At 40.5% G+C, this 26,510-nt stretch overlaps 1 protein-coding gene and 1 long non-coding RNA gene across 3 annotated transcripts in view; one reads left to right on the top strand and one right to left on the bottom strand.

Moving 5' to 3' along the window:
• Window positions 1-25,857, bottom strand: LOC140532708 (uncharacterized). Its single transcript, XR_011976640.1, has 3 exons — window positions 25,757-25,857; window positions 10,957-11,018; window positions 1-140 (listed from the first exon to the last, which is right to left on the bottom strand). It is a non-coding gene; the product is annotated as an uncharacterized lncRNA (long non-coding RNA).
• The window catches only part of CDK6 (cyclin dependent kinase 6), a 274,513-nt gene that overhangs the window by 148,796 nt on the left and 99,207 nt on the right, over window positions 1-26,510 (top strand). The window lies entirely within an intron of this gene.

Consider the following 26,510-nt stretch of genomic DNA (forward strand, 5'->3'; position numbering starts at 1 on the left):
CTTGTAGTTTTGTTTATTTGCTAATTCTTCTGCATCTCAAAGATGCAAATGCAACCTCTGAAACGCTGAAATATCAGGATTTGTGTTTACCCCTAGAGAGATAATCCACTGTTTTGCTCCCAAGTCCCAGGAAATTTTACCTAAATGAAAAGAAGAAAAAGAAGGCTTAGTAGGTTTCCTTTTGTTTTGGTTATATGCTGAAATCTTACAGAGTGCAAAACAGACTTGCAAATATAGAAACCACCAAAACAAGAGAGTTTAGTCTTCACACCTTGTATCCTTTGATGCTGATAAAAGATTACCCAAGATTCCTAGGTTTTTTGTCTTTCTTTTCTTTTTAATACATAGAGACTCTCTTTTCCTTGTCCCTTTTTTTGCCTGACTGATAGCTTTTTTAGAAAGGATACTGGTACCCTGAAATGGATGGGAGTGTTTGGGAAAATGCAACTGGTGAACTCCAAGGTTCCGAGGCTGTGGAGAGATTTGATGGGTGACATCAAAGGCTATCTACACCTTATGTAACACAGGATGATTTCCACGAGGTCGGGACTGAACGTGGTATCAGTTCTTGTGGGAAAATATGCTTCAGTGACTTACTGGCACTGGTTTTGGAATGTGGTATTTAAAAGTACCTTTTTACAGTGGGAAAGAATTCTGTCAAGAATAAACAGTCTGACCTTGTTAAATGGACCAAAGTCTGTACATAACCTAGTTCCAGAAAACTAGTTTTTACTAGTCTAAAAAAAAAGGCAGATTAAAATAAATGTAACTAAACGTTTTCAAGGGTAAAGATAGTTTTAATTAAGAATATAAAACAAGCTCCCCCTTCAAAAAATGAAAATGATAGATTAAAAACAAGACAGGACAGTAGAGATCATCGGTACAACCCCCTTATTGACTGTTGAGAGCCCAGGGAAGGAAAATCACTTGTCACGTAGATGGCAGAACTCAGATTTGAATCCAGTTCCTCTGATTCCAAGTCCATTAATTTTACAGTGAATTGTACTGCCTCCATCTCTGAATTTCATTCAAATGTAACATAGAACAATTTTCCCAAGTAAATTGATACCAAAATGATTTTAGAAGAATAGTTTTGGGACAGGGGAGAGAGCAACTGGATCAAGGGAGTTGGGACCTTGTAGTCAAAGAAGGGGATAGTGAAAGAAAGATTGGACAGAGGAGGCTGGCTATGAAAAAGGAATGTGGAGAAGTGGACATTAACAGGAGTGGAGAGAGTGGGACATGAACAAAGAGTCAGGTGGTGAGTGGAGAGAGAGACACTTCCTCTTGTTAGCTTCCAAAGGAGCTAAGGCTAGAAGGTATCTCAGAGACCCTGTAGGCCAGCCCCTTCATGTTACAAATAAGGAAACTGAGTCCAAGATCATATAGGGAGCAGGAGTTGAAGTCAGGTCCTTTAATTATAGAATGATTACTATACCAGATAACTACATGTAAATTCATTACTCATCAACTTTATTTCCAAAAAAAACAGAATGTCTTTTAAACTGATATTCTGAGAAAATAGTATTTCCCATGGGCCATCATAGCAAGAGGGGGAGTACTATGTAATATTGTGAACAGCAAGTACACTTGTCATTGGAATGTACCGGAACTGTGTGATCCAAGTTTATACAAAGGTTAAATTACTTTGAATTAATTCACATTTCATGGAACATTTCTTAAGTGCCCTTTTTGTGCAAGTTGCTCCCATCAGGGTGGGGGATACACAGTTGAATAACACCGATCCCTGCTCCTCAGGGGATTTGCAATATGGTGAGAACAAGTACACTGATAACTTCAATTCAAGAGAGAGTGAGAGAAGGACAGGAAGAGGTAGAGACAAAATACCCTGAGAGATTTACTAGGGAGAGATCTTTTGTTTTTCATCCAGACGATGCCACCTTTGAAAGAAAGAACACCATCTCATTTGGGCTTTAAGGTAAAGAGATTCTGTCTCTGACAGAGATGGAGGCAGGTGTGAGCATGGAGAGAGGAGAGGGAAGAATGAGAAAAGGGAACCAGAAGAGTCTAGTTTGGCTGGAATATAGAATACACAAAAGGGGCAAATAGAGGAAGGCTGAACAGGTAAGTTGGGACAGTATTGTTGAAGGCTTTGAATACCTGGGTCAGGAGTTTATACTTTAACAATGACTTTAGACTGAAATCATTGATTTACCTTACACAAATTTAATACTTGAAAATTTTTTAACGGATTTAAAATTTCATTTTCTAAAATTTAATATGTGTATCCTATATCTAGTAAGCCCAATCTGTATGATAAGAAAATCTTATATGTTAAAATGTTGAATTTCCAGAATGGGCAAGTTAAGATAAGAGACATTTCTTTCCATAGGAACTGCCTCAAGATTCCCATAAGATTCCCAATTCTAGTATATTTGAAACAGTCCCAGGTACAAAAATTCAGTTTCATAGATTAGGAATCTAAATATTTTTTTACAGATGTTTGTTTTTTGAGGAGTATATTTGTTAGACTTTTGGAATATGCCCATGATTTTAACACAGTAGATAACATTTTAATCTATATAGTATAAACCCACACTTCATATGTTATATTTGACAGATTTGGTAGATCTTGGTAAAAATGCCTTTCATGGCAATTTCAGGGAGGAATATTTATGCCTTCAAATAACTTTCAGTATTTAGAAACCCAATCTTAACAGTTCAGAAATACTAAATAGTATTCTATCCATGTCAGAGTGAAGTCTTAGGTTCTGGTGATCAATTTAATTATTCATTGGATTACTTGGCCTCAGAGGGAACAAGGAAAAACAGGTAGGCAAACTTTATAAGGAAGCAAAGTTCAGCTCAGTCTCCTGAAGAACTTTGCAAGAATTCCAGCAATCCAACCTTGGAATGGGCTGATTCAGGAGACAGTGAGTTCAATGTCACTGGATGTCTTTAAGGTACTGGATGTCCATTTATCAAGATTGCTATAGAGCAGGAACTCTTCATTGTTTGGGAGGTTGTGGACCCCTTTGGCAGTGTGATTAAGCCCTAGGACTCCATCTCAGAATAAGGTTTTAAAATTCATGAAAATATCAGAAGATTCGAGTCAATAATCTAGTATGATTGATTGTCCACTGTGTTCCAGGCACTGTACTGAGCATTGAGCCTACAAAGAAAGACAAAACCAACCCCTGTCCTCAAGGAGCTTTAATTGAATGAAGGATCCAACACGCAAACAACTGTACAAACAAAATATATTTAGGATTAATTGGGGCTATTCTTAGACTGAGAGACTTCTCATGGAAACCAATTATATTGAAATAAAAGTGTAATTTTTTTCCATCCAAATTCGTGGCCCTCCTTACATGTAATGTGAACCCCAGATTAAAAATTCTTGTTACAGAGGGAACTGAAGCTTTTGGGTTGGGCCACCACTTGAAAGGCCCCTAGTTTGAGTATATGATTCAAGAAATAAAATTAAATTTCATTCAGGAGAATGAGTAGGACCTGAGCACCTTGACTCCTTTCGAAATAAAGAGAAATATTCACTTAGTATGTAAGTAGAATTTTAAAAGGGCAGGTAAGTGGCACACTGGATAGAGCACTGAGCCTGGAGTTAGGAAGACCTGAATTCAAATGTGACCTGAAATGCTTACTAGCTACATGACCTTGGGCAAGTCACTTAACCCTGTCTGCCTCAGTTTCCTCATCTGTAAAATGAGCTGGAGATGGAAATGGCAAACCACTACAGTATCTTTGTGAAGAAAACCCTAAATGGGGTCAGTTACTAAGAGTCAGAAGTGACTGAACAACAACAAAAAAGATATTTTTTTTAAAAATAGAGTAGTGTTTACTTTCCATCTTGGCAAATTTAGATAAAGAATCCATCTTGAGCCAGAAAAGTAAAATCATTCTGTTTTACCTATACTTTTTTAAAGTTCATGGTCATGTTTTGCCAGCATAAATGTAATCTGGCTTTCATCTGAGTTTCCCAGTTTGCTTAATTTTTTCTTTATACTTAGAAAATGAACCTTTCTTGAATCTTATAAAAATTTTTCCATCCCCACACTGTGACTACAGTACCAAAGCCAAATGTGATCCTGATTCTTCTGGTACCCCATCACAGTATATTAGGACATGCTGAAATGGCTAAAAGAGCCTTCTTTGCTTTCTGTAAGATTACTTTCCATATGTAAAGTTTGCATGCTTCTATTTTTAAAGTCATTAGTGCATCCCTGATATTATCGTATTATAGTATAGTTCACTGTTATAGTCCTTGGATAACTTATAAGGCCTTAATCTCACAGATGCCCAAGAGGTACCTCATCCATCCATTGTGCAAATTCAGTTCAGGAATTTTGATCTTAGAAGACCATTCTTTCAAGGAAAAAAGTTTTACTAAATCCTTTTGTTTTTAAGTCATTGTCATTTCTAAATATTCCTTTCCCACCAATAATGACAAAAGAGCCTTCCTCTTAGTTAGGTAAGTCAACCCAGGCAGTCAACCCAGTGACCACTTGTGTGAACATGTCTGTGACGTTCTGCATCCATAATGGCCCACCTCTCTGCTGGCAGTTGAGGGAACTGCTTCCTCATCTCCTCCCCAGAGCTAGGGCTAGGATGGGGCATCTCGCTTACTCAGCATTCTAGCTTTGTTTTTATCATGTCAATCTGTGCCTTTTGTTTTCTCAGTTCTTACCTCTGCTTTTCATCAATTCATAAAAACCAAGAAAACCATTCGTTCTTTAGCCAAATATTCCACTTCCTAATTGTTAAACTATTACATCATTCTTGAAATACAGGAGCACTTCCCCTCACAGGCAGGGTTGGTGGGTAAGGTGCTTTCTGGAGAAGTGAAGGTTAACCCACTTCTGTAATAAACTTCCTTAAGTAAGGATACCCCAGAATGCTCAGGTGTGCAAGGAGAGGTTGGCTGGTCTTTCCATTTTGTGTTTCAAGAAATGTAACCCTACTTAGTAACTTGCCCTTCAACCTCAGGGTCAGCATACCCTGAACGGAACCTTAGCAAAATAAAAAGTTGAAATGGTAACTGATGATTTTAACTTAACTAGAATAGACCAATAGGAAGAGGGAAAATCTCCCCCAATGAAACTTTCTATATGTAGAAAGCAAAACAATATTAGACATTCGTGGGAAATGGGAGATATTAAAAAAAATAAAGATTGGTTGTCAATGAAAGAAGTCAGATGACATTGGTTTGGGGGAAATGGAAATATGACAAGGCAGTTAGAAGGTACTTTTTAAAGTAATTGGTAATAAAAGCACAAGTCTTAAGGTATTTCTGGATTTCTTTGCTAGTAGAATAAACAAAGATTAGTCTAGACAGACCTATTTTCCCTCTTCAGATCAAAGTTGCAAAGGTAGAAAGAAAAAAAGTATTGGAAGGTCTTGGGAAACAACAGGTGAATCGTTGGTAGTTACCTGATCTGCACCTCCCAAATAATCTGAACTTTTATTTAATTTGCCATGGACTGGTGAGCCATAGTAGATTTCAAACACTAGGGAGCATCTCCTCCTATCACTGTTCACCGTGTTGTTCCTCACAGATAATATTCCAGTTCTTTCTGTCTTTTCCCTAACTGTTCCTAATTTGTGTCTCTCTTACCATCTCTTGGAATGCTTGGCTTCCCTTGAAGTTTCCATTTAAGTATAACCTTCTATGTGAAATGTTTCCTGATCCCTAGTCCCCCAGCCATCAGTGCCCTCCTCTTGTCCATGCGTACATGCCATCTTCGCTGATTTGCCTTTGTTTCCCTAGTACCTAATATAGTTCCTGGCACATGGTGGATGCTTAATCAGCACGAATTAAATGATAGATGATAGATGATAGATGATTGATTTAGGGATCTAGATTAGGTATGTAGTCTTTATAAAGGGAAAGGGAATCTTGTTTTTTCTTCTGTCTAAAGGTATCAGAATGACTACCCCTAGTTCTTCTGGGCCTTCCTGGGCTTTCAGGTTCAACTTCTGGGTTCCCCTTAATGCTGTTGGCTTGACGTGTGTATCAGTAAGCACCCCAGCATGCACAGGGGGTGCTACTATCACAGGTTCTTAAATCTGCATTTGTAACAGGAAAGGCAACTTTTGAAGGGTCAACAATCACTTTGATCAGTTCAAACAAATGCTTCCAGACACACCTTTTTATCTCTTATATTCCCAGAGTCATCAAGCCTTCCATCTGTTCAACAAACAACATGTCATTCCAGGGTTTTCCTATACCATCTTCTGATGTTTCCTGTCACTGCTGGTCTACACTTAGTCCAGTCCAATTCAACTCAATCCAGCATTGATTGATTGCGTCGCTTATATGCAAGACACTGGGCTTGGTTCTGAGGACACAGGAACAAAAGCAAAACCAGCCTCTGCTTTCCAACTTATATCCCTCCTGGGAACTGGGGTCTGAGATTTTTCTTGGGGGGGGGGGGGAACTTCCCAACAATTAGAGCCGTCCCACAGTGAATTGAACCTGAAAGGTGGTAGATTTTGGTAGTGGTAGATAGAGAGTTAGGCCTGGAATTACAAAGACCCTAATTGAAATCTGCACTGAAACACTTGCCAGTTGTGTGACCCTGGCCAAGGTACTTAAGGCTGTTTGCCTCAGTTTCCTCATCTGTAAAATGGGGATGATAATAATAGCACCTGTGAAGATCAATGAGATAATATTTGTAAAGTACTTGGCATATAATAGCTGCTTTATAAATGGCAGCTCTTATTATTAGGTATTAACAAGTGAGCTCTGACAACTGGGGAAGATCAGGAAAGGTATCAGGCAAAGGAAGTACCTGATCTGAACTTTGAAGGAACCTAGGGATTCTTGAACACCCAAGGTGAGGAGGGTGTTCCTACATAAGGCACCACCTCTGTAAAAGCCTGGAGGCTAGAGGTGCGATATGACATATGAAGAACAGCTAGCTGGCCAGTTTGATTGGAAAGGTAACTTGGTACATTGTTTACCTCAGTTTCTTCATCTGTAAAATGGGCTAAAGAAGGAAACGGCAAACTATTCCTTTGCCAAGAAATCTCCCAAGTGGGATTACAAAGAGTCTGATATGACTGAAAAAGAGAAAATGTGCCAGGCGCAGTGCTAATCACCAGAGATACAAGATGCCCTCAAGAAGCTCACAACCTAATGGGAGAGACATAAGAACAACAAGTAGCCTGATGTGGTTAGATCATAGAGTGTGGAGAGAATGGCCCATGCACACAAATCCTAAGGAGCAGAAGCCCAGATTCAAACATGTGTCCTCTGGAGCAAGACAAGCGATTTTACCAAATGACTTTCTGGAACCCTGCCTATTCATGTGACCAAGTTCCTCTCAGATGATGATCGCAGACTCTGCAGAGGTGAAACAAAAGAATCTTCAAAACATCTGGGAAAGTCAGACCTCTGACAGGAGACCTCCACTTGTACTCCCTCCCACCAAAATGGAGTGAAGGTGTTCGCCCAAAACCAGAGTTCTTCACCTAGAGCCCATGAATTGGCTTTTTTAATATTTGGATACCTGTATTTCAGTAAAATTGGTTTCCATTCTAATTGTATGTACTTTATCCGACCCATTTATAGACATTATTCCGAGAAGGGTTCCCCATGCTTCTTCAGATGTCAAAGGGTTCCATGAGATGCCCCTGACTTGGAGCTCACAGACTTAGCTCTCTTCCCATTAGGCTGCTGCCTGTACATTACCATGATGAGATATGTTCTTAAAAACCTGAACAGATCAGGCTGAGTCTGTGTGAACTCTGAGGTCCTCCCCTGTTACACAGACTCAGATGCCTTGTACCATTGAGTGCAGTATTCATTTGGAGTTTGCGTAACATTTCAAATTAAAACAGAACTGATCTCCTTTTGAAGAATTTGCATAAGGTTTCTCACCAGCAGGGTATGTGAGATGCAAAGATTTCCAGGTGGTTGGATTTTCATCCTTATTGTAATTAACACAACAGCTTTAAAATGCCTTGCCGAGAACCTTGTTCTAAAAACATTCCCTTTGATCAGGGTTTTAATAACATATGTTAGTTGGGCATTTTACCTCATTAGCCACCTGTCTTTCTGTTACCTTTTTTCCCATCTCAGGAATCCAGTCTTTGCCAAACTTGGCAAATTATATACCTCACATGTGGCCTTTATATGGCTAAGCTTAATGAGAGGCACATCATATGAAAAGTCATACCAGGGGCTGTTTCTTCCTTAGATTTCAAACTTCTTGAAGGTAAGGACTTCAAGAAAATCTCAAAGTTCCTAAAATCACAGATTGAGTATTAGAAGGAAACATAAAGGCCATATAATCCATCCCCCTCATTTTACAAATAAAGAAGCCGAGTCCTGGGCTGACCAGGAAGTAAATGAAAAGAGTCAGAATTTAAATACAGGTCTTTGAGCTCTTCCAATTTGGAAACCAGGGAGTCCAACCTGCCCAGATGAATAATTCCCTCTAAAACATTCTCAATAAGTGGCCATACAATCATTGACTGAAAAATAGAAGACATCCTCACCCTCCACTCTTTGCCCACCCTGCGATCTCTGTTTTTGGAGAGCTCTATTTGTTAGGAAATATTTCCCCCATCTCAAACCCCTAATCTGTCACCTTGTAACTTCTACCCATTGGTTTGACCCTGAGGGCCAAGCAGAACAAATCTAATCCTTCTACCTTGCAACACCCTTAAGACACACATACCTGAAGACTTCTGTTACCTCCTTATGTTAATATATGCCCTGCTCAATAAACGGTTATTGATTAGAAGGATTTTTTTTCTCTAATTTTACATGGCAGGGCAAGTGTTTCATATCTTTAAAAGGATTTTAACATCCTCTTTCCCAACTAGGCTTCAGCACCTCATTTCATTAAAAATGGTAACATCCATTTTTTTCAGTTTTTCTCAAAGTGTTAATAGAAGTAAACCCTTAAGTAAATGACAATACAGAATTTTCTTCTCAGTCCTTTGTAAGCCTGTCCCCCATCCCCATTCCCCCATAAGGAACATCTTAAAACAAGGGGATAGATATGAATGTGAGGCAGAACCCCTCCAGGGCAACCCAGACTGGAATGGGGGAAGTAGTTTAGGGTTCTTTACTCTTTAGTCTTCACTCTGAGGAAGCAATGTTTTAGCAAAGACGCTAGGACTGGGTGGGCTTATAGCCCAGATTTTGTCTACAGCAGGGCTTCTTAAACTTTTTCCACTTGAGACCTTTTTGCTTTTCAGCAGGCAGTGTTATTTATTTGGTGTTCCGTGGCCTGAGGGCATGCACAGTGCGAAAGTGCACATGCTTTGTGCTCAGAACCAAGGCTACAGTGAAGCTATACGATACAACATGGGCAAGTGCTGGCAGAAGCACCTCAGATTAATTATGAGTTTGATTTTGAATTAATTTTTGATTGTTGTGCATTCAGAAACCTTTTAACTGTCAAATTTTTCACAACCCACAGTTTAAGAAGTACTGTCTAAAACATTAATATAAAAGAAAAAAAAGCCTTGGCCTCCGGGAAGAAGAATCAGCATTTAAAATATTTATCTGGTATTCATTTTGGTTTTATATTTACTCTGTGTGTGTGTGTGTGTGTGTGTGTGTGTGTGTGTGTGTGTGTGTGTGTGTGTGTGAGAGAGAGAGAGAGAGAGAGACAGACAGACAGACAGAGAGATAGACAGAGAGAAAGACAGGCTCTGAGTCAATGAGCCCAGTCACCACTTTAAGACTATAAGTGACAGATGAATTGCCACTCCACACTAGTGGAAGGATTTTCCTCAAGAATGTCATGAAGTGCTCCCTTGCTACCAAGTAAATTCACAGTCCTTTGCCTGATATTCAAGGCTATTCCCAAGCTGGTTTTATCACTAGGTTTATCTCACATTGCTCATCCCACTTTTCTTAAACCAAGTTGGACAGCCCGTGTTCCCCCAGATATACCAAGAGTTTTTTCATCTCCTTCACTTTGCTCTCATTATTACTTATATCTGGAATGATTTCCCACCCTTTCTTCACTGGAATTCTGCTTTTGGAACCAGGAAGACTTGAGCTCGAATCCTACCTTAGATACTTACTGGCTGTGTGATCCTGGGTAAGTCACTTACCCTCTCTCCAGATCCTCACTTTGCTCCTCAGTACAATGGAGATAATAATACCACCTACCTCATAAGAGTGTTATGGGGATCAAATGAAATATTATATGTAAGTACTTTATAAACCTCAAAGTACTGTATAGATGTGAGCTGTTATTATCATTGTCATTTATCCTTTCAAGACCAATTCAAATGCCATGTACTTTAGTCTCTGACCCTCAGTCCCAGTAAATAATGACTTCTCCTTTTAATCATGCTTTGTTTCCACCTCTCTGATGCACTTAATCAGTATTCTTTGCTACTCTTCCCCTGAGAATGGCAGAATGAGGGGGGACGAGAACAATTGGTTCCAATGGCCATGAAGGTAGCTGAAGCGTATGTTGTGTGGTGTACTTAGAACTTGGTCAGATATTGAAGATGCCAAGGTCATCACTGCATCCTTAGCCATTACCAGTCATCTTGACTTTTGTCTAGCCATTGGACTTCAATGACTCTGGAAGAGCAAGTGAGACTGATGCCTTTATACAACTCTCCTTTCACTCAAAAGGTCAAGACATCATCTGTCACATCATGATGTCATTGGTCCTATTCAAAAACAATCCACCTGGAATAGTCCCCTCCAGACCAAACCACCAAAGATAATGAATGTGCCTTCTCCCTGGGTAATCCACTCAGTTTGGGACTTCTGCCCTGGGGCTGTCCTGTAGTTGAGTAAATAAGTGCAAACTCTTCTAACCTACCACATCCACCTTGACCCATCAACATCACTGCCATCCTCTCCACCATGTGTGCATCTTCTTCTTCCCAGGGCCCCCTCCCTATGCTTCCCAATCCTTACTGTAGTACTCAGATCAATATGGCCGTTGCTTCTGGAATGGGTATGGCAATCAACTGGACTTTGGTTCAGCTCACCAGCTTTGATGTTTCCCAAACCATAGATCTCTTCCTTAGCAATCACTCTTGTCTTTGTATTCCTAAGGAAAGGAAAAAAAGAAAAACAACAAAACCTGTTTTACTAAGTCCCTACTGTGGACCAGGCACTTCGCTCAGCACTTTACAAATCCTATTTTATTTGATCCTCTGTGAGAGACAGTTGCTTTTATTATTCTCATTTTATACTTGAGCAAACTGAGGCAGTCAGAGGTCAAGTGACTTGCCCAGTGACTGAGCTCAATTTGAAGTCAATTCTTCCTGACTCTGGACCCAAGCTCCTTAATGCCAGCATTGGTCTCACTTTTGTTTTTGTGTCCCAGGTACTTAGTGCAATACCTGGTAAGTGGTAGGTGCTCAGTGAATGCATTGTCATTCATTCATTCATTCATTCATTCAAGTTAGTTGTGCATATGTGTCATCCCTCTACTAGACTGTAAGCTCATTGAGGGCAGGGATCAGTATCTTCCTTCAACGTGGTGCTCTCCCCAGGCACTAGTTCAGTTGCAGGCAATAGGAACTTAATGAATGTTTGCTGGATTAAGTTGTTTTCATTTATTGAAGCAAATGAAGAAAAGGGAAGAGAAACAACTAAAAATTTCCCTCCCCAAATTGCAACCAGACATGAGGACGGAGGAAAGAATTTTTAGGGAAAGGTGATTGTCTTAAAAGAGGAAAGTGACAAGAGCTGAATGTAAGAGAGGAAAAAATGAGATTCAGAAAGCTACTGTTGGTGAGGTAGCTTCTGCCCTGGTCCAGTGTGATGACATGATAACCATCAAATGGTCCTTTTCATTTCATTTTCAAAGCAAACCCTCTCCATACACACACGCGCACGCACACACACACACACTTTCTCTCTCTATCACTTTCTCCTTGGGACTGAAGGTACTCATTAGTTAATATTCAGAGAATCTAATTTCCTAAATAGGTTAAATTCTTCTCTAGTGAATAAGTGACTCATTATACCCACGGATTAGGAATTAATGTCACAAATGATATGCATTTCTTTTCCATGGTCTGCTTAAGGTGTGTCTCATCAGAACCATTCCAGCTAAATTAAGCTTTTTTTTTTAATTAGTTAAAAGAAATTCCTGAGGCTTTCAGCCCAGCCCATATTTAACCTGCTCTGGCTTGCTCTACTTTCCAGCAAGCAGCCTCACAGGAATGCCATCCATTCACAAAATGAACTGGTACCTCAGCTAATAAGTCAGTGACAATTCAGTGACATAGTCAAGCTGCCATTCTTCATGTGTGTGAGTATGTATGCCTGCGCCATTGTTTATATGTATATATATATACATACATGTGTGTATATATATGTGTATATATATAGAGAGAGAGAGAGGGAGAGACAGATTGGTCTTAAATGTAGTTTCTTCAGTATGTTTTCCTTAGCAACCTCTGCTTTCAATGACTTGTATTGCCTACTCAGTGGGAGAACTTACAGTCAATCCTGCCATCTTAAGCTGTTGTCCTGCAGCACATGTTTCTTACCAAAACACACCAAGGGACTGATCATCATCCAGGAGTTTTTGCATCTTCCTCCCACCTCACACCTCTTCCTCCTCTCACTTAGAATTGTCATCACACAATTAGTCTGCTTTATTTGTGCATGCACTTTCTCTCCCTAATTTAAACTTTAAAATAAGGTCCTTGAGCCTAACAGGGTCTGTCTCATGCCTGTCTAGTTCTTCCTCAGTACAGCATCTTATATAGGATTAGAGATTTAGAGTAGGAAGGGAGGGACCCTGGAGGCCATGTATTTCAACTCCGTCCTTTCACAGGTGAGGAACATTCTGTAGAATTTAGAGCTGGTGGGGACCTTCAAAGCCATCTCTACTTCGGATAAAGAGACTGAAGCCCAAAGGTTAAGTAACTTGCCTGAGGTCACACAGGTAATAAGCAAACAGGATCTGAACCATTTCCTCTGTGATTTTGCCCTTTTTTTGTATCCCTAGTGCTCAGCACGGTGCCCAGCATGCCATCAGTACTTGATAAATGCTTTTGACTGACTCCAAATCCATCCTCCTTTCCTCTGCAGAATGATAAATCTTTGTGGAAATGTTCCTCTGTGTTCATTTTTACTGCCCAGTTAGATTTATTGTGAGGTAGTAAAATTAATAAGAAAAATAAGAGCTTCCTTCTATATAGTGTTTTAAGGTTTACAAAAATATATACAGCAAAAATGCAGAAGAATAGAGCTTGGAGTGGGGAAATCCAGAGGCCAGCTGGAGCACTTGCTGGTTCTATTGTGGTTCGTCCTTCGTTTTAGAGGAAGACCATTGATGTCTCAGGGGATGTCTTGGACTTGAGTGTGAATTGGACATAAGTGAGGCAGTTGTGCAAAGTTGTCTGTCTGTGGCTCAGTGCATTCAGTCAAGTCACAAACTCCTTCATCTGTAAAATGGGGACAATACCTAACAGGGTCATTGTGAAGAAATCTCTTTGTAAAACTCAGTGCTTCCAAGATGTCAGCAATTTAGTGTTATTGTTCTGTGGTCTCTGTACTCCAACCTTCACCCCCACCCCAGTACTGGACACATGACAGGTACCCAAAGAGTATTTGTTGAGCCGTTTATTAATATCTTCCTTCCACCCTTTTCAGCATGTTGCCTTCTCTTCTCACCCCGGGGAAGAGCCCGGTCCAAGGCTTACCTCCTTCAGTGATAGTGTGAGAAGAAATTAGTATTCATAAACGATTATTTAAAAAATGAAATACTGTTTCATTATATGTTAACATATACCCAATTTATCCAGAGGACATTTTGGAAAGAAGAGAGGAAGGGAGGGAGGGAAAGAAGGATTATTAAATACTTACCATGGGACAGACACTATGCTTAGCACTTTGCAAATATAATTTCACTTGAACCTTATGACAGTCCTGAGAATTAGGTGCTATGATTATTCTCATTTTACAGTTAGGGACCCTGAGTCAGGCAAAGGTTAAGTGGCTTTGCCCAGCTAGGAAGTATCTGAGGCTAGATCTGAACTCGGGTCTTCCTAACTCCCAATCCAGCACTCTTATCTCCTGGGTTACCCACCCACATACTTGGAAGAACTGCTGTGCCATAAAAATATGGACCAACACTAGTCAGAGAGGCAGAAGACATAATCTGTTTCTGGGGCATGAACTCCCACATCAAGATATTCTACTTGATGTGGGAATAATGTGTTTAAATACATTTAAACTCACTTACCTGCGAGCGGAGTGTTGTGCATATGTGACCTGCCTTGGAAGCCCAGTTTTGCTACCCTACTAATCTGCTTGCCCTTGAACCAGGAACTTATCCTCTTGGACCTCAGTTTCCTCTTCTGCAAAATAAGGTGATCACTAAAGGCCCTCTCAGCTCCAAATCCTGTGGTCTAAACTTCTACCAAAGTCAGAACTTCTGTAACTTCTTTAATATGTAGCTTTGAGCGACCTTGGTTATCTGGAATTGCAGATCATTTCAGGTAAAAAAGAGTTTGGCAGCTTGGAGGAGTTGAAGTTAAAGGTAACATGGTGACCACAGAAGCAACAGCTAATGATATTTTGGGTGGAAACAGAAACATGAGACAGATATAAAACTTCATCTTCTCCTGAAGTTCTATTCTGATGCCACTTCATATGGTAGAGGTGATGCTGGACTCTTACACTATAGCAGCAGGCCCTCGCAAGACTTCATAACCTGGCAAGGCTTTGTGTTCTGGCCTGGTGACAGACTGCATGTCTGTTATTCAAGCCGTAGCCTACCTAAGCTTGAAAAGGGTCAACACCTAGTTGGGTACAGAGTGATGAATTGTTCAGACACAGTAGTCATCGAACAAACTTGTGTATCCCAGGTTAAAACTCCTACCCTGTTAGGATGTGAGCTCACTGAAAGAATGAGCTGTCTTGCTTTCTATCTGTATCCAAGTAAGTACTTAGGAAACATTTTTTTCATTTATTCATTCAAAGAACTATTGAGTTGTAGAGAGGGGTTGTAATATGAGTCAGTGGAGGGAGGACCCATATGGATGAAATCATAGGTGCTTCAACTTTTGAAGCGTAAAACTGCATGAACACATGGTCTAGCCATCAGTGTGTATCATCATGACTGTAGAGTTGTCCACAAAAAAATTTTTTTAGATTAGCTGTATTCTCAGTGGAAATCACATAAATTACAGTGATCAGTCTTGGTCCCCAAGAAAAGAGGAAGAAACCTACATCTGTCTTTGGTAGATGGGAACACAGGTACAGGATGTCCACATGCTCTCAGAAAGCACTTTGTTGGATGAGTTTGGCCAACAAAGGGTAGGAGGATTGGGGTCAGTGGTGGTGTGCTGAGAAATGTTTCAGAGGTTTAAATAGAAGCTTGGGGAAAAGAAATGGTTAAAATATGAGGCTTTTTAGCTTAAAGATGAAAACTTCCATAATCTGGAAAATTCATTTTTGTTGAGTACTTCTCTTCATTCCCTTGCTGTTACTCTACTCAGCAATTTGCCTATATGAATAATGTTATAAATTTAACCAGTACAGGAAAATAATTTATTTATGGTGCCTTGATTTCCCCACCTGTAAATTAGGCTACAAATCTCAAGTTGGAAAAATATTTTGGTTCCTTTGGGTATTAGGGAAATACGGTAAGACCCTGGGCTTTTGAGGACATCAGTGTGAGGAACTGTGAGGTGGAAAATCCATTTACCAGTGCTGTTCCTATATAACTTAAAATCTTAGTGGTCAGTAAGAGGTTACTGGAGTCATAGCCAGAGTCACACAGTGGGTAGATGTCAGAGGCAAGATTGGAACTCATGTTTTCCTGACACCAAGGCCCTCTCTTTATCCTTTCCCTCTCCCATCATATGTGTATAGCAAAAAAAAAAAAAATATATGCATGGAAAGGACAGTAAGAACATTATTAATTCTATCATAATTCTAATATCAGGTGCCCCCAAAATCTTAGTGAAGTTTTAAGCTATTGAAATTGAAAGGTTGCACTAACACTTTTGGGAGACCCTTTATAAAGACATGGTTTTTCATCCGTCATGGCTCTCCTGAGAATGTGGTTCCTGTGAGATGACTCTTTGATCCCACGTGGTACCTTACCAAATGGCATGAGCCATATCTAATAAAGTATATCTCCGATAACACAGTGGCCACATAAGGTCTCAGGTTTTAGATCCTCCTATACTCAGGGTATTTATTCAGGAAGTATGGAATGGGGTGATCCCTGAAGACACAGTCCATCTCGTGTCTTTGTAGGCAGGAGGCCCAGTAGGGTCCCTGGCACATAGCGGGAATGTGATGAATGTTTAATAGGTTTGACCGAATGAAGTCACCAGGCCATAATGAAAGATATAAAAGAAGACATACCTTAGATCTTAGCCTTACAGGTTTCAGCCTTGTTCAGAAACTTTTAAATAGACATAGTAAATTACCTACATGGTGTCACTACTAAATCCTAAAATGATTATCTGAATTAATTTTTAATAGTAATAATGACTGGCATTTACATGGTACTTTAAGGTTTGCCAAGCACTTTACAGAATCTCATTTGATCCTTAGAACAACCTGGGGAGGCAGGTGCTGCTCTTACGCCCATCTGACAGATGAGGAAACCAAGGCCAACCGAGGTTAAGTGACTTGCCCAGGGTCACACATCTGTTAAGTGTCTAAGGCCAGATTGGAACTCGGGTATTCCTGACTCCAGACACTAAGCAACCTACCTGCCAGGATCCAAGTTTGTGTATTTGAGCATTCATTACTTCTTAGTCCATGACAGCATCAGTCATCCAGTCGCTGACTTACATAAAGCAAGGTTTAGCGCAGACAGTTTACAGAGTATACTGAGAAACCTTGGCCAATTTACATGTCAACCTTGGCTTCAAGAGACCTGAAATGAAAGCAAGGCTTCTGTGTTTCCAGTCCAGTTCGTTAACAGGGAAGGAAACACCCCCAACAAGCCGGAACCTTCTCCATCTTCCCCGAACGTTAAACAATGCATTCACAAATCCGTGATAGGCTCCAGGATTCTTTTAAATGTGTGTCAAGCTTATGCGTGTGCATTAACATGCTCATATGTGCCCACTATAGATTCTGGAATTGTTTCCTAAAAAATTGCTAAGAAGCTATTAGAGAAATATTCCTTGCAATAAAGTGTGCACATTTCATAATCCAAAGTCCCCTTCTCCTTAATGTCCTTCTTCCCCTTCTCCTCATTCTTTTTCTCCTTTCCTCCTCCTTTTTTCTCTCCCTCTTTTCTGTTCCTTCCTTTCCTTCTTCTACTATCTGCTTTTTCTCCCTCTTCTCTCTTCCTTGTTTTCTTCCTTCTCTCTTCCTTTTCTCCTTTTCCTCTCTTTTTCTCCTTTTTCTTCTCTTCCTTTTCTCTTCTCTCTTTTTCACTCCTCTTCCTTCTTTTTCCCCTTTCTCTTTTCCTCCTCCCTTTCTTTCCTCCTTCACTCTTCCTTTTCTCCCTTCTCTTCCTTTTCCTCCTCTCTTCCTTCTTTTCTTCTGTTTCTCGTATTTATTTTCCTCCTTGTCCCTTCTTTTCATCCTCCTGCTCTACCTTCTCTACTTCTTTACTTCTTCCTTCACCTCTTTTTCTCCTCCTTTCTACCTTCTTTTTCTTCTTTTCTTTCTTCATTACCTTCTCCTCTTTCTTCATCACCTTCTCCTTCATCCCCTTCTTCTCTTTTCTCCTCTTATAAATGAATCGGAAAAATAAATGAATGACTAATATTAGGAGGTTACTTATCTATTATTACATTTAGGCCACAAGGTGACTAATTAAAAGGAATGTGGGCTGGAGCACTGCCACGAATCCGCTCGCTTGATTGAGAGGGCCACAGGCTGAAGCCGATGATTGTGCGTGACAGATTCTGGGAACAATGAGCCTGCGCACAGATCATACAAATGAAGCGCGCTTGTCTAAATTACACACACCAACAACGGGGTGGCCTACAGGCAAACAAAATGGTTAAACAATACATAATAAAGTTTTTATTTGGTATTTCCTGTGAAACTGTGCCAGTTGCCAGGGAGTGTACTGTATTTTTCTTCTGCTGCATTAATTGTTGACTACAGCTGGCAAAGAACCAAACAGGGACAGATAAGAAAGAAAAAATGGCATCTGGACATTAAAGCCCCGATGGCAGGGAGGAGTGGGGGGCAGAGGCACAAAAAATTACACCATATATCTGGAATTTTCCAACTAACGATGTGCGGATGTGGTAGCACGAGGGAGAAAGAGCCAAACTGAGCTCGCTTTGTTCGCTAAGAGAGGCCCCCCCGTAACATTCCTCCGCGCTGTGCATACTTTGGCTCCTCTTGTATAGCTCTAACTTTATGCTGAACATGGACCAGCTCAGTTGTTCCTGCATACATCTAATGATTTTGCTGCAGAAATTAAAGCTTTGGGAACGCTTCTAGGCCATTAGGATTTAGAAAATTGCTTCTAACTGCTCCCTGCCTAAAAACTTTTTTTTATAAATGATGTGTAGTTACCCTATCAAAAGATGGCAACAATTATTGTCTTTGATTTCACAACTTTCTTCTTTAAAGAAAAAAAAAGATTCATTTATGCAGATGCCAAATAGAAACTGTTTTTCAAAGCTTAGGCAAAAAAGACACCCCACGCTTTTAAACTTCCCAAGAAGTGAAATGTTTTCTAACCTTTATGACAAAATAGTTGTGATAGGACTGTTTCCACATTCTGTTAAAAAATAATGTGTGAAATAACATTATGGAAATATTTACCCAATGAGGTCTGGAGACCCTTTATAGAGCCACTGTTTTCACTGTTCAAGGAGAAGAGAGATCACTGACAAGAAAGTGACACACACCTGCCGTGTACAAAATGAAGGATCTTATAACTTCTAAGTTACCTGTAACAGGGGGTTTGTTTGTTTGAATTCTTGTCTACAATAATCTTCGTCTTTCCAGATCATGCTGTTTTAGAACATTCTCTCCCTTTCCTCTTCTATTAGATATAGTTTTACTATGATCTACACGTCTTCTATATCTTGAAGTGATCGTGAAAGTTATGAGACATCTTTTTGGTTTTTCCTTTGCATGTAGTTTTGTGTGTTTACTCAACCACCAGGAAGCTCTGCCACGGTAAGGAAAGGAACAGTAATAACAGACTAGGCTTGGTGTGGACATGAAAGAGGAGGGGTGGTCTCGAAGATTGTTGTTAAATGTTCTTGGAGATGCTAGAACGGTAAATCACTATAATCATCAAAAGCATTCATTAAATGTCGATTAGTCTAAAGACATTGGGATTCTAACTATCCCTATTCCCTACCTGAGTAGAAGACAAAGAGATGATGAAAGGATTGATGTACTTTAGAGTGATTACAAAAAATTGTGTAAATTCATCAAGTCCATGGATCAGCAGGTAATCTCAGTATAACCAAAAGAAGGATCCGTTCATGTTTGAATGTTAGATTCCCAGAAGAGCCATGTTAATCATAGGATTATAGAAGTAAGCTATGCATGAAACTTTTCATGTCATAGAATCATATGGGCCCTTGTCTAACCCCTTTATTTTATAGGTGAAGGACTAAATCCCAGAGAGGTTCATTGTCATATCTAAGGTTTTGTTGTTTAGTTGTTTCAGGCATGTCCAAGTCTTCAGTGACTCCATTTGGGATTTTCTTGACAAAGATACTGAAGTGGTTTGCCATTTCCTTCTCCAGCTCATTTTGTACATAAGGAAACTGAGGTTAAGTGACTGAGCCAGAGTCACCCAGCTAGTGAGTGTCTGAGGCTGGATTTGAACTCCGGTGTGCCTGATTCCAGGCCAAGCCCTTCATCCATTACACCACCCAGCTTTTGCTGAGCTAGGATTGGAATCCAGATTCTCTGACTCCAACCCTATTGACCACAACTACTCCATCTACTTTACACCATTTTTCTTTGTAATTTTCTTCTTCCCTTTTAAAAACTCCTTTAAAGTTTGAAACTATTTTAATGGAAGGGAGAATTTATTCTGAGCCATCAACCTCTCTCTCCCTCCCCCTCCCAAGTAACTAAAAGTGCTCTGCACTCAAGTGAAAACCGTAATGATGGTGATGGCACGGAAAGTGTTTCCACATTTTTTAGCCTACCAGAATTCTTACAGGCCATTCAGATTATTAGTATTCCTTTCCATAATGATCACCATTCCATTACCATAGAACACATTCCTTGTATCAGTGTCCTACAAGAGCAGTCAGGATGAAGTGGATTATAATTACTCAGAGCGTCAATTCTTTGGACACCCAGCATTTCACACCTGTGATACTTTACACATTTGGTTTGCACCTTACTGGGTTGCCCTTGGAGAAGGTGATATGTCACCGAATTTTGGGGGGACCTCATTCATTCAAGCATTTATTAAGAGTCTGATATATGTGTGAGCATGTCATATTGCAGTGGGGAAAGAGGGAGAAGATTTGGAGCCCAAAATTTTAAAAAACAAATGTTAAAAAATATTTTTACATGTAATTGGAAAAATTATATACAGAGAGAGAGAGAGAAACAATTGTGTGTGAGGAATGACATTTAAACAAGGAACTTGAATGGATGAATGAAAGAAAGAAAATAATCATTGATTAAGCACTTACTATGTGCCATGCACATATCCCTGGGAGATACGTGCTTTTATTATCCCCATTTTACAATTGACAGAACTGAATAAGGCAGAAGTTACACAGGTAAGATGTTTCTAAGGCTGGATTTGAACTCAGGTGCTTCTGATTCCAGACCTCATATTCTATGCACTGTACCACCTAGCTGCCTAATAAATAAGCATTTATTAAATGCTGACTGTGTGCCACACAGTGTGCTAGGCATGCAGCGGCAATGCAGAGAGTAATATATCTGATGTCAGCTATGGATGACATGAAGCCTGGCCTGGAACCAGCTACAAGTAGTGGGTTAGGTGAGTTGCATTCATTTACTCACAGGCAGAAAATTCCAAAGCTGTCTTTATTCATTCACTTTGAAATAGATTGCAAAATACCAGATTGGTGTTGGTGTCGTTATCCAAATTGCTCTTGTGCTCTGGTCAGTTATGATACAACATTGTAACTGCCCTTCCTCCCCACCCCCCAAAAAAAACATAGCACTCCTGGAAACAGGCGTCAGCATCTATCCATGGCAAAATGCCAATTCTGGTCAATGTACATTTAAATGACACATTTCTGTGTCATTTTTGGTGGGGAGCAGTTAAATGGGATCTTGAGTAGCTACCTAGCACATTTGAAACTGGATGTCTCTTAGGTGTCTCAAACTCAGCACGTCCGAAACTTAATTCATTATCCCTCCCTGCAAACACACCCAGCTTCCAGACTACTCTATTTCTGTCAAAGGTATCACAACTGAACTTGTTACCTTGACATATCCTCAACTGCTCCCTCAGGCTACACATTCGGTCAGTTGCTGGATCTTGCCTTTCCTATCTCTACAACGTCTCATGTGTCTGACCTCTTCTCTTCACCAACAATCTTGTTGGTCTCCAAGCCTCAAGTCTCCCCACTCCAGCCCGTCCTACCCACTTGCGCCAGTTACTTTATGTAAGTGCATGTCTGATGACATCACTCTTCTCCTCAATCAACTTCGGTGGCCTCTAAAACCAAATATAAATTCCTCTGTTTAGCTTTTTTCAAGCCTTTTGTAAACTTGCCCCAAGCTATCTTTCTAGCCCCTTGTGCATCATTCCCCCACCCCTGGCCCACATGCTCTCTGCAATCCAGCTGAACAGTTTTTGTCTCTGGTCCTTGCCTTTGATGCACCATCTCTGTCTGAGTACCTGGGAGCCAACCATCTCCCAGATCTAGAATGTGCTCTCTCTTCTCTTCCATTTCATAGATTTTTCAACCTTCAGTGACACTGTCTACATCCTGATTGTCCCCGATCTCCATCGCCCTCCCGCCCTAACGATTTTTATATGTTGAACTGTTTTGTATTTGTTCTCTTTACATTCTATTAGTGTCTTCTCAATTAGAATGTAAGCTCCTTGCAAGTAGGAATCATTTCATTCTTTGTATTTGTATTTGTTATTCTCAGCATCTGGCATGAAATAAATGATTGGTGGCACTACCCAGCTACTATGGAATCTTCGCCTACTGGTGGCCCCAGGAACAGATTGATTTAATTCAGCCAACAGTTATTCAGAGCCTACTATATGCAAGCTTTCAGTGAAGTCAAGAAAGACTAGTCCCTGATTTCATGCATCTTCTAATCTTTGAGAGAAAGATCTGGCTCTGCCCACATACTGGAAAGTAAGATTCCATAAGTAGAGAACTTTCACCCATCAAATCTCCCGGAGGTTAGTGAGAGGCAGTAGGTGCCTCAGTGGATAAGGCAGTGGGCCTGAAGTCAGGAAGACCTGAGTTCAGATCCACCCTCAGATACTTACTAGCTCTGCGGTCCTGAGCAACTCATTTAACTTCTGTCTTACTCAGTTTCCTTAGCTATAAAATGGGGAAAATAATAGCACCTACCTCCCAGAGCTGTCGTGAGGATCAAGTGAGACTATATCTCTAATAGCACAGTGCCTGGCATTACTACATGCTTGGGGTTTGGGTTTTGGTTTTTGCCCTCTGAGCATCAATAAAATATCCTTCAACGTGAAATGAGGAGGGCTAAGTGACCTGTCTTTCAACTACAGAGCTGTGATCCTATAGCAAATCACTTCTGTCTCCTTATCTATAAAATGAAGGGGTTTGAACTGGACTCACTGCTAGGTCTACTGGAAATCCCAGGATGTGTACACAGATTTCTCTATTATAAAATAATACCTGAAAAGTGCATAGGAGAGGCATGCTCTGTGAGGTCTGTGGGCCCAAATTTAGGTTGACATCAGCTCCAGAAATGCGGTGGGAGGGGGAGGGGCGTATAGACAGCTAACCCCCTCATTCCTTCTGTGCTCTTGCCTGTTTCTGTTCAGCTCCTCTGGAGTAGGGATGTTAGCAATTTAGCCTGGCTTTCATTTTAAGCACTGTTCTACTCGGAGGATCTCAATCGGAAGCCCCCACTGCCACTAGCCTGGATTTCATTGGCCCAGCCAGGGAAAAGAGCATTTCTGCATAAATTGGATGCTTCCTTCTCCCCTGGAGACTCAATGTGCTCATGTTTCACAATCCCGGAGCCTGTAAGCTCAAGTCCACAGCCTGTCTAACGCTGGAAACTTTCACTTTGTAGAACACAGTGGCTCTGGCACCTCTAGCTCCCCAACCACACCGAGCTCATGGCCAGGGAGCTGGTTCGCCTGCCCAGCTTCCTGAGCCAATGGGTTTGGTGGCTACTGACATTGACATCAAAAGCTGATACATGTGTTCTAGGGAGCTGCTCCCCAGAGAAACCTATTGCAGGCTTGGTTTTTTTTTTCTTCATCTTCTTCCCCAGCCACCCACAAACACAGAACCCAAAGGGTTAACCAGAGAGCCACTCTGAAAACAGAGGCAGAAGGTCATTGTCGGCAACAGCAAAGGCTTTTTTTTTTTTTAAAGCCTGCCATCCACAGCCTTTCACCCTGCATTTCCCACCCAGGGGATTGTAAACATTGGCTTCTAGCCACCAAATCCTCCCAGCACAAAGCTGCTCTTTCCTTTGGGTCATATATGTTGAGGCTTCCTTGGAAAACCCTAATTGTCCAGCCAGAGGGACAAAGGCTCTGGTCATGGAAGAAGAGGAAGAGGCAGGAGGAGGAGAAAAGAAGGGGCATGTCTCCCACTGGCTTTGGAGAGCAGCAAGATGGTTCACCAGGGCTTCCCCTGCAGCAGAACGGCTGCTCTTGGTGAGACTTTCTCCCCAAGTCAAAAGAATGTGTAGAATGCTGTTACTTAATCAGAACCCAGAAGACAGCTTTATCTGCCAGTTGTTGGTAACCAGCAGTACTGTTCTTATCTCTTTGTCCTTTTGGCTAATCCAGTGCCAACGATAGGCAGACTGGTAATAGGAGGGTACTTATTACCTTCAGCACTGTTTTTTCTGCCTTTGGAATGCCCCAATAAAGGACCTCCTTCCCCTCAAATTTTAAAATAAAATTGAGTCTTCCCAGCCCCAGAAAGCCCCACTCTCCAATATATCAAACACACTAGAATCACTTCATATGTGAGGCCCTGTTTCAAAGATCTTTTGTATTATATAAAATAATTTTTGGATTCTTGAGACAACCAGAAAACAATTGGCTCTTCATCATAAAGGTCTTCCTTCATTGAACTTCATAGGGAGGGGGAGAATGGAATCGTACATCTAGGCTTCCAATTTCAAAATTTTAAAATATAAACCATGGAGTTAATTGCCTTTTGAGTACACATAATTTTGTGTAATTTTACTCACATTATGTAATGAGATTTCTCTTCTGCTTGGTCATTTTAAAGACATGGATGGAGAATTCATTTTGACAGATCCATATGTAGCAGGAGGTGGAGCCAGGAAAAACTTATCCTGTATCATTCCATTTGCCTCTCCTCTATTTCTGGAGATGCTTATAACTCAGGGGAGGCCTAAGGCTTTGTCCTTTCTTGTACAACTTCCAGAGAAAAGTACTGTCTGTGAGAATATGTTGTGATTAAGTTTTGTCCTAGTGGATTGCAGACCTCAGTTTCCACAGCTGTAAAATGGGTGTGATAGTAATAGCATCCACCTCATGGTGGTCTTGTAAGATCCAGTGACTTTCAAGTGCCTTGCAGATCTTTGATTTCATTTGTGCAGCAAACTCACAGCGAGGAAATTACCCACATAAGCCATTGCTTTGCACTTTGTGTAGTATTAAAAAGTTGATTGAAGTTCTGAAGTGTTAAGTGATTTGCCCAGGGTCACAGAGTACAGATATTCCTAATTCTGAGCCTGGATCCCTGACTACTTATTGCAAATCCTAAACCACTATATATAAGTACCAGCTGTTCTGCTATTGTCTTTATTATAAGGTAGAAACTATGACTTGCTCATCTTTAGTGCCTACTGCAGCTCCTTTACGTAATCAATACACATTACTTGAATTGGACAACAGTACTAGCTGGACAAATTGACCAAAATGAAAAAAGATGGAAAGAATCTGTGATGGAGGGGTTGTGAAATCACCATGGAATCAGTTATACTAACGTTGTTGCTGGAGTGTGAATTGGTCCAGCAACTATTCTGGAAAGAATAATTTGGAATTATACGAAGAAAATAACTGTGATATATAATAACCTTTTGAGCCAAGCCAAGGCAAGGAGGTCATTAACAAAAATAAAAGCCCTGTCTACTCCCAGATACGTTTAGGAACACTTTTTACAGTAGCAAAGAACTAGAAACAGAGTATATGCCTATCAAATGGATAATAAGAAATATATTGTGGTATATACATGTAATAGAATATGACAGTATTATTAGACACTCTAAGATGATTACAGAGAAGCATTAAAAGATGTATACAGAGTGAAGTAAGAAGAAATATGAAGGGTATACGAAATGTCCGAAACAATGCAAATGGAAAGAATTACAACCACCAGTACTGAGTGCCATGAAACGATAATAACTAAACTTGACTTCAAAGGAGAAATTCTGCTTCTTTGGAAAGGTGGGGGAGCCATGAATGTGGCCTGAATGAAACATCAGCCTTTTAAAAAATATATTGGTTAGAGCTTTTTTTTTAATTCCCCTTTCTTGTTTTGTATTCTTTGCTATAAATGATGAATTTCTGGGAAAAGAAGAGAGAGGAGAGAGAGGGAGCGAAGAGAGGAAAAAGGAAGGATGGGAGAGCAGAGATGTAAGTGATACAGAAAGAAAAGACATCAATAAAATTATTTTAAAACAAAAATTGTACTTATAGAGCAATTCACGTGTTACCTGGTTTGATCCACACAACTCTGTGTCATTATTCCCATTTTATAGATGAGGAAACCTAGGCCGAGGTTGTGACTAGCCCAGAGTCATACACCCTTGTAAGTGGCTGGGGCAGGATTCGAATGCAGATTGTGCTGACTCCCATTGCAGCGTTCTATCCCTTGTGCCGTGCTTGCCCATCCATGTGGCATGGAAGGATTTTAAGTCATTGTCCTTCAGGATGATTCTAGGGATTGGGCCTCCATCCTGAACACACCAGTAAGCCACCAGTGATCCCTTCCCCACAGTGTAATCATCACATCCTCTCTGCGAGCCTGCAGGATCAGCTGATATGTGAGCTTGTCACTATTTGTGGCTTTGCCCCTTTGCTGACACTAGTCCTCCTTATAAGTGCCTTCATGATGCAAGAGCCTCACACTGAGCTGTCTGAGATCATGGTTTTTCTATAACTGGATTCTGGAAGCTGACTAGGGGTATGTAGAATACTTCAAAAGTGCAGTTAGACATTAGGTTTTGGAGGGAAATCACTGAATTTTTGCTAAATGTTTATGAGCTTATATGAGGATTTATGAGCAGCCAGGTGGCATAGTAGTTAGAGCACTGGGCCTAGCGTCAGGTAGACTCCTCTTCCTGAGTTCAAATCTGGCCTGAGACATTTATTATCTGTGTGACCCTGAGCAAGTCCCTTAAACCTGTTTGCCTCAGTTTCCTTATGTGTAAAATGAGCTGGAGAAGGAAATGGCAAAGCACTCTAGTA

Source organism: Notamacropus eugenii, chromosome 3 (genome assembly GCF_028372415.1).
Source record: "Notamacropus eugenii isolate mMacEug1 chromosome 3, mMacEug1.pri_v2, whole genome shotgun sequence".
NCBI lineage: Eukaryota > Metazoa > Chordata > Mammalia > Diprotodontia > Macropodidae > Notamacropus > Notamacropus eugenii.